This window comes from Ursus americanus, chromosome 20 (assembly GCF_024610735.1).
Source record: "Ursus americanus isolate L20-20 chromosome 20, mUrsAme1.1.p, whole genome shotgun sequence".
In the NCBI taxonomy this organism is placed as follows: domain Eukaryota; kingdom Metazoa; phylum Chordata; class Mammalia; order Carnivora; family Ursidae; genus Ursus; species Ursus americanus.
In genome coordinates, this window is record NC_142146.1 from 50,298,420 (window position 1) to 50,310,561 (window position 12,142).

General features: G+C 40.1%; 1 long non-coding RNA gene across 1 annotated transcript in view; it reads right to left on the minus strand.

Moving 5' to 3' along the window:
- Positions 1-327: 327 nt before the first annotated feature.
- The window catches only part of LOC148108427 (uncharacterized), a 39,243-nt gene continuing 27,428 nt past the window's right edge, over positions 328-12,142 (minus strand). Inside the window, exons 4-5 of the long non-coding RNA XR_015727970.1 lie at positions 5,188-5,393; positions 328-1,565 (exon numbers count right to left, since the gene is read on the minus strand). This is a non-coding gene — a long non-coding RNA (uncharacterized LOC148108427). The remainder of the gene's footprint in view (positions 1,566-5,187; positions 5,394-12,142) is intronic.

Below are 12,142 nucleotides of genomic sequence, written 5' to 3' on the forward strand. Positions count from 1 at the left end.
CTTTTTCATCAGTTGCTATGCTAAGAACCGCTTTGATTTGTCATTTATTTTACAATAATATTTATTCCCTTATGATGTAAAACAAATATAAGTTCAGTGAACAAATGCAGAGAGATAAATAAATACCTGTATTTCTACTACCCAGGGGCAACCAAATTGTGTGTGTGGTTGCTGTATTTGTGTGTTGTATATAAACACACATGCACATATATGTATATATATGCATGTACAAAATTGATATCAGAGAGCCAGCGAGAGAGGGAACACAAGCAGGGGGAGTGGGAGAGGAAGAAGCAGGCTTCCAGCAGAGGAGCCTGATGTGGGGCTCAATCACGGAATGCCAGGATCACGCCCTGAGCCGAAGGCAGACGCTTAACAACTGAGCCACCCAGGCACCCCTCAAGTAGAATTTTCATTCATGATTTTTAGTTAAAGCTAAATTAGAAGCAATTTATGTTGTTAAATATCCTTTGATATTAACATCCTGATAGAGACATATTTCATCATATAACTTATCAAAAAATTTTAGCCATTTCTTGATTTGTAGACATTTAGGTTGTACCTATTTTTTCACTATTTTAAGTAAATCTATATTAGGTATAAATACTTGTCTGCATCTCTGATTATTTCTTTTGGCAGAGTTCTGGAAGTGGAGATATTGGGCCAAAGCATGGGCACATCCTTAAGAGTGCGGTCACACAAACTGCCCTGGGGTCAACTATATCAAGGTTTAAGGCAAGGGGGAAATGACAACATTCTGTAAGGCCTAAGACAGTCAGAATGGGGATGGTGGGAAGCCGAGAACTAATTTGAACATGAAGGCTATAACATTGGCCTCATGCAGAAAAGACAAGATTTGTTTAGGTAGCCATCCAGCAAGATCGAATCTTAACATAGATGATGTGGGGGTTCTCATTTTAACTTATACAGCTGTCATTAGTTGATCGACCGACGGAAAAACAACCCTCCCTTCACCCCTTACCTTCATTTCACTTCTACTCTGGCTTGAGCCCCATCTGCCCCCAGCTACCCAAACTGTCCCAGAGAGAATTATCTCTACCAAGGAATGCAAGTAGAACAAAGCAGAGAATTTTATTTGCAAGGAATGTTCCATAGTCTTTTTTCCCCACATCAGTCAAAGAGGAGGAACAGCACTTTGTAGGAGGACTCTACAAAGTCTGCCCTGTGGGAAATGAGAATAAATGGAGTTCTCCAGCATCGTAGAGCCACCTGGCAGAGCTGAAAATTGGGAGCAGGAGACCTGACAGGTTTGTACAGCTGGGAAAGGAGCGAGGTGAGGAAGAAGGCATTGGAGAGGGACCACTGAGGGGAGCCGAATGAGCAGCAGGGATTTTTAGGGGCTGAAGTGAATACAGAGCTTTAGAAAAAAGAACTATGGCTGAGGAACATTCAGGATGCTTTGTGTAAGGTGCACGTATTTGGCCTGGCTCTAAAAACACCAACGTCAGAGATATGCATGAATCTTCAAGGCTTCCAGAGAGAGATCCGTATTTCTTTTGCACATGACTCTGCGCAGAGGATGGGCCACATGAAACCTAGAAAAACTTTCAAAAGCAAACAAAATATGAGTCACCGCATTTTCCCTAGAAAGGAATTTGTGGATCCTACAGGAGAATCTACAAGATCTGCAGAATTTATTCACTCCGTTTTTTTTTTCTCTCTGAGCCTTCACACAAATGTTTAACACCTTTCTATTTTATAATCGGATTGACTCGCCATGTTGTTGTGGAAAAGGTATTCTGGAGTAAGTTCTAGTCTTCTTTCTGTTCTGTAATTTTCTTTCCTCACCTTACCACATTCTCCTAATTGAGCATAGCTGATTATTATGGCCAAGGCCTTGCTTTACTTGTCCTGGTACACTCCATAGCCTTGATCCAGAGCTTTACACCTAGTGTTGCAATATACATACTTGCCAAATTTTAGTGAAGGCAGAAAAAATAATGGGGGTTGCAAGGAGAAACCTTTCAATTTTTAAAAAGTCTGTTTTGTCTTCATTTATTCATCAAATCAACAAACACGGATGGTTTACTACAGAGAAAACTCATTTCTTCAGCCTGTTGTACAAAGTGTTTTCTATTCTCTCCCAAGAATGTGACTTTTCATCTGAAGATCATTTTAAAGTTGGCTTCTATGCAAAGCACAACATAGAATAAAGAAGGAAGAAGAGTTTCTTCCTGATAAAGACCTAGCTTCTACTGTCAGAGGGCAGAAGAGGTCAGGTAGTGTTCTCCATTTCTAAAGAGCAAAGCACCCTTTTTGTATTGAGATGTTTAAAATTCTTTTTTTTTTTAAAGATTTTATTTATTTATTTGTCAGAAAGAGGGACAGAGAGCGAGAGAGCACAAGCAGGGGGAGCTGCAGGCAGAGGGAGAAGCAGACTCCCCACTGGGCAGGGAGCCTGCAGTGGGACTCAATTCCAGGACCCTGGGATCATGACGTGAGCTGAAGGCAGACGCTTAACGACTGAGCCACCCAGGCATCCCTGTTTAAAATTCTTTAATCAAGAAGTACTTTAGCCTGATAATTTAAGGTATGTATTTGATTTAGCTTATCTTATCTGAGGATGAAATGAGAAAAGAAATGTGGTTTGGGAATGGAGGCAGTCTTCTCCGGCCACTAGCCCCAAGACAAAAAAAAAAAAAAAGTCAAGAACATATATGTCAAAAGAACAGTGGTATCAAAGAAAAAAGGGACAGGAGTCTTAGGAGTTAACCCTTTGAGGGTGCTCCACTCCACCACAGTAAGGAGCCAGATGGAGCAGAAGGAAGCTAATAGAAGAATCTGTGGTCTTCAAATGAATCCTGGTGTCTCCTGCCACCATATTGGCTTCCCACCTTGAGCTTGGCTCTCTGCTAGTTTCTCAGGCCACGTGAGAGCAAGCACTTGTCACCAATAAAGGCATTAGGGATTGTTTTGAGGGAGAGAGCAGTGGAGTGACCAGCCCTCCCCACTTGCCTGGGAGCCCAGGTTTTAGCACTAACAGTCCTACCTCCTGGGAAATCCGTCCGTTCCTTGCCACTTTTTCCCCACAACTTCAGAATGTTCAGATTGTGTCTTCACAAATACCGAGTCACTCAAGTATAAAACCAGAAAGGCAGTGAGTATGGGACTGATGACTGTGGGAAATGGGGAGACTCTCAGGCTGTGGAACACATTTGTAAACATCTTGCTGCAAATACAGGGGAGGGAGATCCTGCAACATTTTTAGGAAGCAAACAATGGTAAAAGTATAGAGAATTTATGTATAAAATATGTAGAACGCTGTTGATAGTCTCTTTAGTGTTAATGTTTTTATACCAATAGAAGTTTTTGTTTGATTTGTTTTGAATTTAGAGGATGTTTTTACAAGGGATTTCATTGGTTAATTTGCAACTATGCCCCCGACCCAGTGCTTCCCAGAGCTGCTCAATTTTGAATCCTTCTATCAACATGGTATGAAGTATGTAAACTTCATGCTCAGGGAAATACTCTTTTCACATTTCTTAATGTTCTGCTGAGAACCATCAGCCTGACATATTGCTGACACTGTAAGTTCAGCTCCTCTAATAAACTAGGCACCCAACATTGCCCAGTCCTTTCCATTCTCCTCCAGATGCCAAGCTCACGACTCTCTTTCCTCTGATTCACAGAGAACATAGGCTCATGAGAAGCCCGTCCCCTTGCCATCCGGCTAGTAGAACCCTGACTCCATCCACATCCCTCTGCTTCTCCCTTTCTCTTGCCATAATGAAAGAAGTACTTCTTATTTCTAAGCGCATCTTCTACCTTGCTGACTGCATCCTCACCTGCCTCCCAGGAGGTCAGTTATCACCTCTGCCTCCTTATGTGGCTTCAGCTGCTCCTTTTCTATGGCGCCATTCTTCAGCATTTGTAAATGCTTTACTTGCTGCCATCTTTAAAAGACATTATTTCTCTATCCCAGTTGTTCTCAGCGCTGGCTATTCATTAGAATCCACTGGGGAGCTGTCAAAACTTTACCATGCCCAGGATGTACCTGGTAATAATTAAGTCAGAAGTGGCAGGGGTGGGGCCCAGGTGTCAGAATGTTTTTAAAGCTCTCCAGGTGATTCCATTGTGCAACCAGGATTAAGAAACACTGATCTAACTTAACGATACCTCCAGCTACCCCCATCTGTCCTCCTTCATGGTCAAATCTGACTTGCAGGGGCACCTGGGTGGCTCAGTTGGTTAGGCGTCTGCCTTCGGCTCGGGTCATGATCTCGGGGTCCTGGAATCGAGTACTGCATCGGGCTCTCTGCTTATCGGGGAGCCTGCTTCTCCCTCTCCCTCTGCCTCTCCCCCTGCTTGTGCTCTCTCACTCTGTCAAATAAATAAATAAATAAATAAATAAAATATTTTAAAAAAATCTGACTTGCTACCTCCTTTCTCTGACCCCCTCATTCATGCCTCTAGCAGTGTCATCTGGCTCCTGCACCCTCTACTCCCTCTCTGCCCTCTGACACCTTAGATTCTTCCAAGGAAGGATATCAATCATTGTAATAGAAACAAAAAAATACACGGGTATGTGGAGGCTCTCAATTATTCTGTGAAAGGACTGCTTGAGTTATGACTATTCATGGATGGCTTGAGGGGACAAGCTGAAGTGTTGTGGGGTAGGTGGATTCTCCTTTTTTCAGTCCAGCACCTCACAAATAAGTAGGTCTGCTGAGTTGATTCCAAATGAATTCTTTGAGGGAGAATAGAATAAATTGCATATATCTTCATTTAGAAATGCTGACTCTAATAGTTAACAATACTGTGTTGTATATTTGAAAGTTGCTGAGAGAGTAGATTTTGAAAGTTCTTATTTTAACTGTGTGAGTTGATGGATGTTAACTAAACTTACTGTGATGATCATTTTGCAATATATACATTTATCAAATCATTATGTTGTACACCTGAAATTAACACGATATTATATATTATATCTCAATAAAAAAACAAGAAGGGAAGAAGAAAAAAAGAGAAATGCTGACTCTAATTCTGGAAACCTTAGACCTAAATATGGTCTGAAAATCTTAAGTGTTTTAAATCTATAACTAGTCTGAAATAAATTATCTTTATCAAAAGGCTTAGTATACCTGTTGCAAGATCTAGTATATATTTATAAATATTGTGGGCATATTAAATATTTGCACATGCATTATAACTTAGCACAGTACTTACCCCCAAATTCTACTCACTTTCCCTTCCTAAAAAGAACCATGCAGCTGTTAGTTAATTTAAGGGAGTCTATTCTTCTATCATTCCCTTGCACCATATCCAGTCAGAATGACGTTGTTCGTATGTGGTGGGGAGCCATGGAGAAAAAGATCAAATCTGGTGATGGCGCTGCTGGTTAAAATTCTGCAACCTTTTAGATGTTTGTTTTCCTAGGGAACAATGCCAAACAAAACAAAAACAAAAAACTGAAGTTCTGAAAGCTGTTGTTCTTACACTTCTATTAAGCTACAGTTTTTGAAATCTCAAATTAAGTTCCAATTATCAGTTCTAAGAGAGGCTGTTTTTCCATAGGACCCCTATGTGGCTTTTAAGAATTCCTGAGGTTAATAATTTGTCTCAGTGCCAAACCCCTGGCTTCATTTTCCTTTGCCCATCTGCACATTTTGCATGCATACGGGCTGTTGGTGGGCATATGTATCCAAGCCTTTGCATATGGAAGGAGTATGCTTTCAAAAAGCAGGCTCATAAAAGTCCTAAAGGAGGTGGTGAGTACTTGGAGGGGGTCCAGCCACACGCTGCAGATGGCGCTGCTGTGATGTAGAAGGGGGTTAGTTCACAGCTCTGATCTTCCACCTTGCTCCTCAGAACCTCGGGGCTCTAGAATGGATGGCACTGGCTCTGTGCATTTACTATTTATGAGGGCCTTGCACACGGCACTAAGCATGAAATTCATGGAGGATAAACGCAAAGCTACTTTTAATGAATGCAGAATAATGTCTTCTCTCCTTTGTTTGCAACTTGGAGAAAAATTGCTCTAAAGGCTAAAACCAGCGTCAGTGTTTGATAATAATGAAGAATAATAATAGTGGTCATCAAACTCTAATTATCTGCGAAAGAGGAAACAAATAATAGGCTAGTTATGATCTTGGGAGTGTTTCAATCTTTTTCACTTAGTGCCACAGAAAACCAATTGTCTAGTGAAAGTAATGCTTTGTGTGCCTTTAAGTCATGTTACCGCCTGGAGGAGGCTGCTAGACGGGAAGGGAGAGTGGAAGGAGTATTTGATCTAACAAAGAATATGTAAAACTTGAAGTTGGGAGAGCTGGGGAGCATTTGGAATGTCTCATTTTGAATTCAGGTTCTTTTTACCTCTAAGTTTTACTGATGAGTTAAAGTTTGCAAAGAAGGTTGCAACAAAGACCAACATCACAGCCCCTGATTGGTTTTGACTCTGAGCTCTAGACACAAAGCAGTTGTATTTTAGTGGCTGAGCTCAGGTCCGGCCTGAAAGCCAGAGGAAGGGGACAGAATTGCGATTTACTTTTGAAGATTTTTGTTCCATTCAACTTGCACACCACAGTGCCTTGTGCAGCTCCTTGTACATAGTTAGCACTCAAAAACATTTGTTGAGCCGAAATACTGCTACCTCCTGGGCAAGCACAATAAGGGTAGGAGGTGGGGATGTAACAACACTTAACTGAGCTTGTGCAGTTGAGACAGAATTGCTTTATAGTCAATAGTGACCTCAGGGAGGGAAGGGGAAGGAGAATGGCTGACGTGCCTTGGAACAAATCTTTTGATGGGATAAAAACACAAACACCTTGGTTCTCAGATAAGGCAAAGCAGTGAGAATCGAACAGGATCTAAACCATTTACAAGGAAAGGTGGAGCTTGTTTGGGAAGGACAATTTGGGGGTTATTGTGTTATCCATTTATACATGAATTCATTCCAGGAGTCGACATCCTACTCAGCAGGTGTCATTCTGGTCCCTCACTGAGGTCTGGCCAGCTGGGAAGCCATGGAGTGGCTGTACCCCCTCCTGGGTGCCCTCTTCAACCTGTGCATTTCTCAGATGAGTTTTTTTTAAAGCACTACATTAAATTGACGGTTGTTTAGGCTATGGTGAAATAACTTCACAGGAAGCACATTGAAAGTAAGAGGTGATCTAGTCATCCTAACATGGAAACATCAGTGGTCAGATAGATTGGTGGAAAAAGGCAATCAATGGATAACATATTGGTTTAGACATCTGTTCCTTGATAATAATTTTGGAGAATTATCTGTTATTAAGAAATGAAGGCTAATGAGCCTTTATATTGAGCTCATTTCTAAGTTATTAAGTAGTAGCTTTTAGGGGCTGTCAGAGGATGACTGCTACACAGAGTAGCAGGCACCAATAGAGCAGATGAGGTTGTCCAGGTGAGGGTGCAGAGAGAGAGAGAGCAGAGGGCCTATGACAGACAAGTGGACATGTACATTTTGGAGAAGTGATGAGTGAATAGTCTCAAAGGAGGCAGAAGGAACAGTCAGGGATGACCAGAGGAAAACCAGGAGAGGTCATTGGGTGATACAGACACCAAGAGAAGAAAGTGTTTCCAAAGCAAAGGAGTAATTTTTAATAAATGGTAATAATGAGGTTTGTAGATTTATTCCATGATAGTATTTTCTTTGTCCATTTAGCTCCTTCAAGCATCAGAGAGTTCTGTACCTATCTGGATGTTTCTGGGGTTAGTGATCGAGAAAAATATGTAACCTACCAGATACTTCATTAAGTGTATACGTTTTGAATAAGTCTACCACGACCATGCTTCCTGAATCCAGTATTGAGTCACATGAGCTGACAGTGGGGCAAAAATTTGACATCAGGTTGTAATGGAAAACTATGAGTAGAGGAAAGCCATAGGTGTCTCCTCTTAGCTTTTAACTTCAGCACTGAGAAATCACAATTATAGTATCTTTCTGTGAAGCCTCTCCATCCCTCATATTTTTTACTATCTAAATAAAGACCTTTTTCAAAAAATAAATGTTATTTTTAAAAATAATATTTTCTCCAATGAAATTTTTTTTTTTTAAGAAAAAGAGAGAGCAAGCATGTGCACATGTGTGCATAAGTGGGGGGCGGGGGCTGGTGGTGGAGAAGGGACAGAGGGAGAGGGAGAGAGAGAGTCTTTTTTTTTTTTTAATTGAGAGTCCATTACCAGCTCCATGCTATTTTTTTTCTTTTTAAAAAATTTTTAATTTAAATTCAATTTAGTTAACATATAGTGTAATATTAGTTTTAGAGGTAGAATTTGGTGATTCATCAGTGCATATAATAACCAGTGCTCATTACATCAAGTGCCCTCCTTAATGCCCATCCCTCAATTACCCCATCCCCCCACCCAACCTCCCCTCCAGAAACCCTCAGTTTGTTTCTTATAGTTAAGAGTCTCTTATGGTTTGCCTTCCTTTCTGTTTTTATCATATTTTATTTTTCCTTCTCTTCCTCAACATTCATCTGTTTTGTTTCTTAATTTCTACATATAAGTGAAATCATATGGTATTTGTCTTTCTCTGACTGACTTATTTTGCTTAGCATAATACCCTATAGTTCCATCCATGTCATGGCAAATGGCGTTTCATTCTTTTTGATGGCTGAGTAATATTTCTGTGTGTGTGTGTGTGTGTGTGTGTGTGTGTGTGTGTGTACACCATATCTTCTTTATCCATTCTTCTGTTGATGGACATCTGGGGTCTTTCTATATTTCGGCCATTGTGGACATCGCTATTACATTGGGGTGCATGTGCCCTTTTGAATCACTTTTTGTATCCTCTGGATAAATACCTAGTAGTGCAATTGCTGGGTCATAGGGTAGTTCTATTTTCAACTTTTTGAGGAAACTCCAGGAAACTTTTTGAGGAAATTCTGTTTTCCAGAATAGCTGCACCAGTTTGCATTCCCACCAACACCGTAAGAGGGCTCCCCTTTCTCTGCATCCTCACCAACATCTATTGTTTCCTGAGTTGATTTTAGCCATTCTGATCAGTGTGAAGTGATATCTCTTTTGATTTGTATTTGCCTGATGATGAGTCATGTTGAGCATCTTTGCATGTGTCTGTTGGCCATCTATATGTCTTCTTTGGAGAAATGTCTGTTCATGTCTTCTGCCCATTTCTTGACTATTTGTTTTTCGGGTGTTGAGTTTGAGAAGTTGTTTATAGATTTTGGATACTAGATCCTTATCTGACATGTCATTTGCAAATACCTTCTCCTATTCCATACATTGCCTTTTAGTTTTGTTGATTGTTTCCTTTGCTGTGCAAAAACTTTTTATCCTGATGAGGTCCCAATAGTTCATTTTTGCTTTTGCTTCCCTTGCCCTTGGAGATGTGTCTAGCAAAAAGTTGCTGTGACCAAGGTCAAAGAAGTTGCTGCCTGTGTTCTCCTCTAGGATTTTGATGGATTCCTGTCTCACATTTAGGTCTTTCATCCATTTTGATTTTATTTTTGTGTATAGTGTAAGAAAGTGGTCCAGTTTCATTATTCTGGATGTGGCTGTCCAATTTTCCCAACACCATTTGTTGAAGAGACTCTTTTTTCCATTGAATATTCTTTCCTGCTTTGTTGATGGTTAGTTGACCATAGAGTTGAAGGTCCATTTCTGGGTTCTCTGTTCTGTTCCACTGATCTGTGTGTCTGTTTTTGTGCCCGTACCATACTTTCTTGATGATTACAGCCTTGTAATATAGCTTGAAATCTGGAATTGTGATGGCTCCAGCTTTGGTTTTCTTTTTCAACATTACTTTGGCTATTTGGGGACTTCTCTGGTTCCATACACATTTTAGAATTCTTTGTTCCAGCTCTGTGAAAAATGATGGTGGTATTTTGATAGGGATAGCTTTGAATGTGTCAATTCCTTTCGGTAGCATAGACATTTTAACAATGTTTGTTCTTCCAATCCATGAACATGGAATGTTTTTCCATTTCTTTGTGTCTTCTTCAATTTCTTTCATAAGTGTTCTATAGTTTTCAGAATATATATCTTTTACTTCTTTGGTTAGGTTTATTCCTAGGTATCTTACGGTTTTGGGTGGAACTGTGAACAGGATTGATTCCTTGATTTCTCTTTCTGCTCCTTCAGTGTTAGTGTATAGAAATTCAACAGACGTCTGTGTGTTGCTTTTATATCCTGCCACTTTGCTGAATTCCTGTATCAGTTCCAGCAATTTTTTTGGTGGATAGAGTATCATGTTGTCTGTGAAGAGTGAAAGTTTGATTTCTTCTTTGCCAATTTGGATGTCTTTTATTTATTTTTAAAATAATATTATTTTTTTATTTTGAATAAATAATCATTTATTATGATTGCTGAGGCTAGGAACTTCCAGTACTATGTTGAACAACAGTGGTGAGAGTGGACATCCCTGTCATGTTCCTGACCTTAGGGGAAAAGTTCTCAGTTTTTCCCTTGTTGGCGATAATATTCGCTGTGGGTCATTTTTGGTTTTGTTTTTTAATATATTTATTTATTTATTTATTTTTAAAGATTTTATTTGAGAGAATGAGGGAGAGAATGACCAGTGGGGAGGGACAGAGGGAAAGAGAGAGACAGAAAGAGAAGCAGACTCCCCACTGAGCAGAGAGCCCAATGTGGGGCTTGATCCAAGGACCCAGGGATCATGACCTGAGCCAAAGGCAGACACCCAATCAACTGAGCCACCCAGGTATCCCCTGCTTTTTTTTTTTTTTTTTAAGATTTTATTTATCTGGGGCACCTGGGTGGCACAGCGGTTAAGCATCTGCCTTCGGCTCAGGGTGTGATCCCGGCGTTATGGGATTGAGCCCCACGTCAGGCTCCTCCGCTATGAGCCTGCTTCTTCCTCTCCCACTCCCCCTGCTTGGGTTCCCTCTCTTGCTGGCTGTCTCTATCTCTGTCAAATAAATAAATAAAATCTTTAAAATAAAAAAAAAGATTTTATTTATCTGAGAGAAAGAGAACGAGTGGGGGGAGGGAAAGAGAGAGAGGGAGAAGCTGAGCAAGAAGCCTGATGTGGGACTCCATCCTAGGACCCTGGGATCACGACCTAAGCCAAAGGCAGATGTTTGACTGAGCCACCCAGGTGCCCTCATGTTTTCATTTTCATTTGCTTCCAAGTAGTTTTTTAAATTCTTCTTTAATTTCCTGATTGAGCCATTCATTCTTTAGTAGGATGTTTTTTAACCTCCATGTATTTGTGGTCCTTTCAAATTTCTTCTTGTGGTTGACTTCAAGTTTCATAGCACTGTGGTCTGAAAATATGCGTGGTATGATCGCAATCTTTTATACTGGTTGGATCCTGATTTGTGACCCAGTATGTGATCTATTCTGGAGAATGTTCCATGTGCACTTGAAAAGAATGTGTACTCTGCTGCTTTAGGATGAAATGCTCTGTATATATCTGTTAAGTACATCTGGCCCAGTGTGTCATTCAAAGCCCTGTTTCCTTGTTGATCTTCTACTTAAATGATCTGTCCATTGCTGTGAGTAAGGTGTTAAAGTCCCCTACTATTACTGTATTACTATAAATGAGTTTCTTTAATTTTGTCATTAATTGATTTATATATTTGGCTGCTCCCAAGTTAGGGACATAAATATTTACAACAGTTAGATTTTCTTGTTGGATAGACCCCTTTATTATGATATAGTTTCTTTCTTCATCTCTTATTACAGTCTTTGGTTTAAAATCTAGTTTGTTTGACATAGGGATGGCTACTCCAGCTTTGTTTTGATGTCCATTAGCATGATAAATGGTTCTCCACCCCCTCACTTTTAATCTGGAGGTGTGTTTGGGTCTAAAATGAGTTGGGAGAAAGAGAGTCTTAAGTAGGCTCCAAACCCACCATGGAGCCCAATGCAGGGCTCAATCTCACAACCCTGAGATCATGACCTGAGCTGAAATCAAGAATTGGATACTTACCTGACTGAGCTGCCCAGGCACCTCCCACAAATATATATTATTAACATTATTTCTATTCTAGAAATAAGACTCATTAGAGAAAATTCTAATTACAGAAAATACAAGAAATTGGAGAAAATCACCCATTTTTCCAAAATCCAGTCTCTGTTAACATTTTTAAGTATATTTCTTTTCCATCTTTTTTCTACACATTTAAAATTTCCTTTTTTACAGTTCTGACTACTGTAGTTCTATTATATGTGT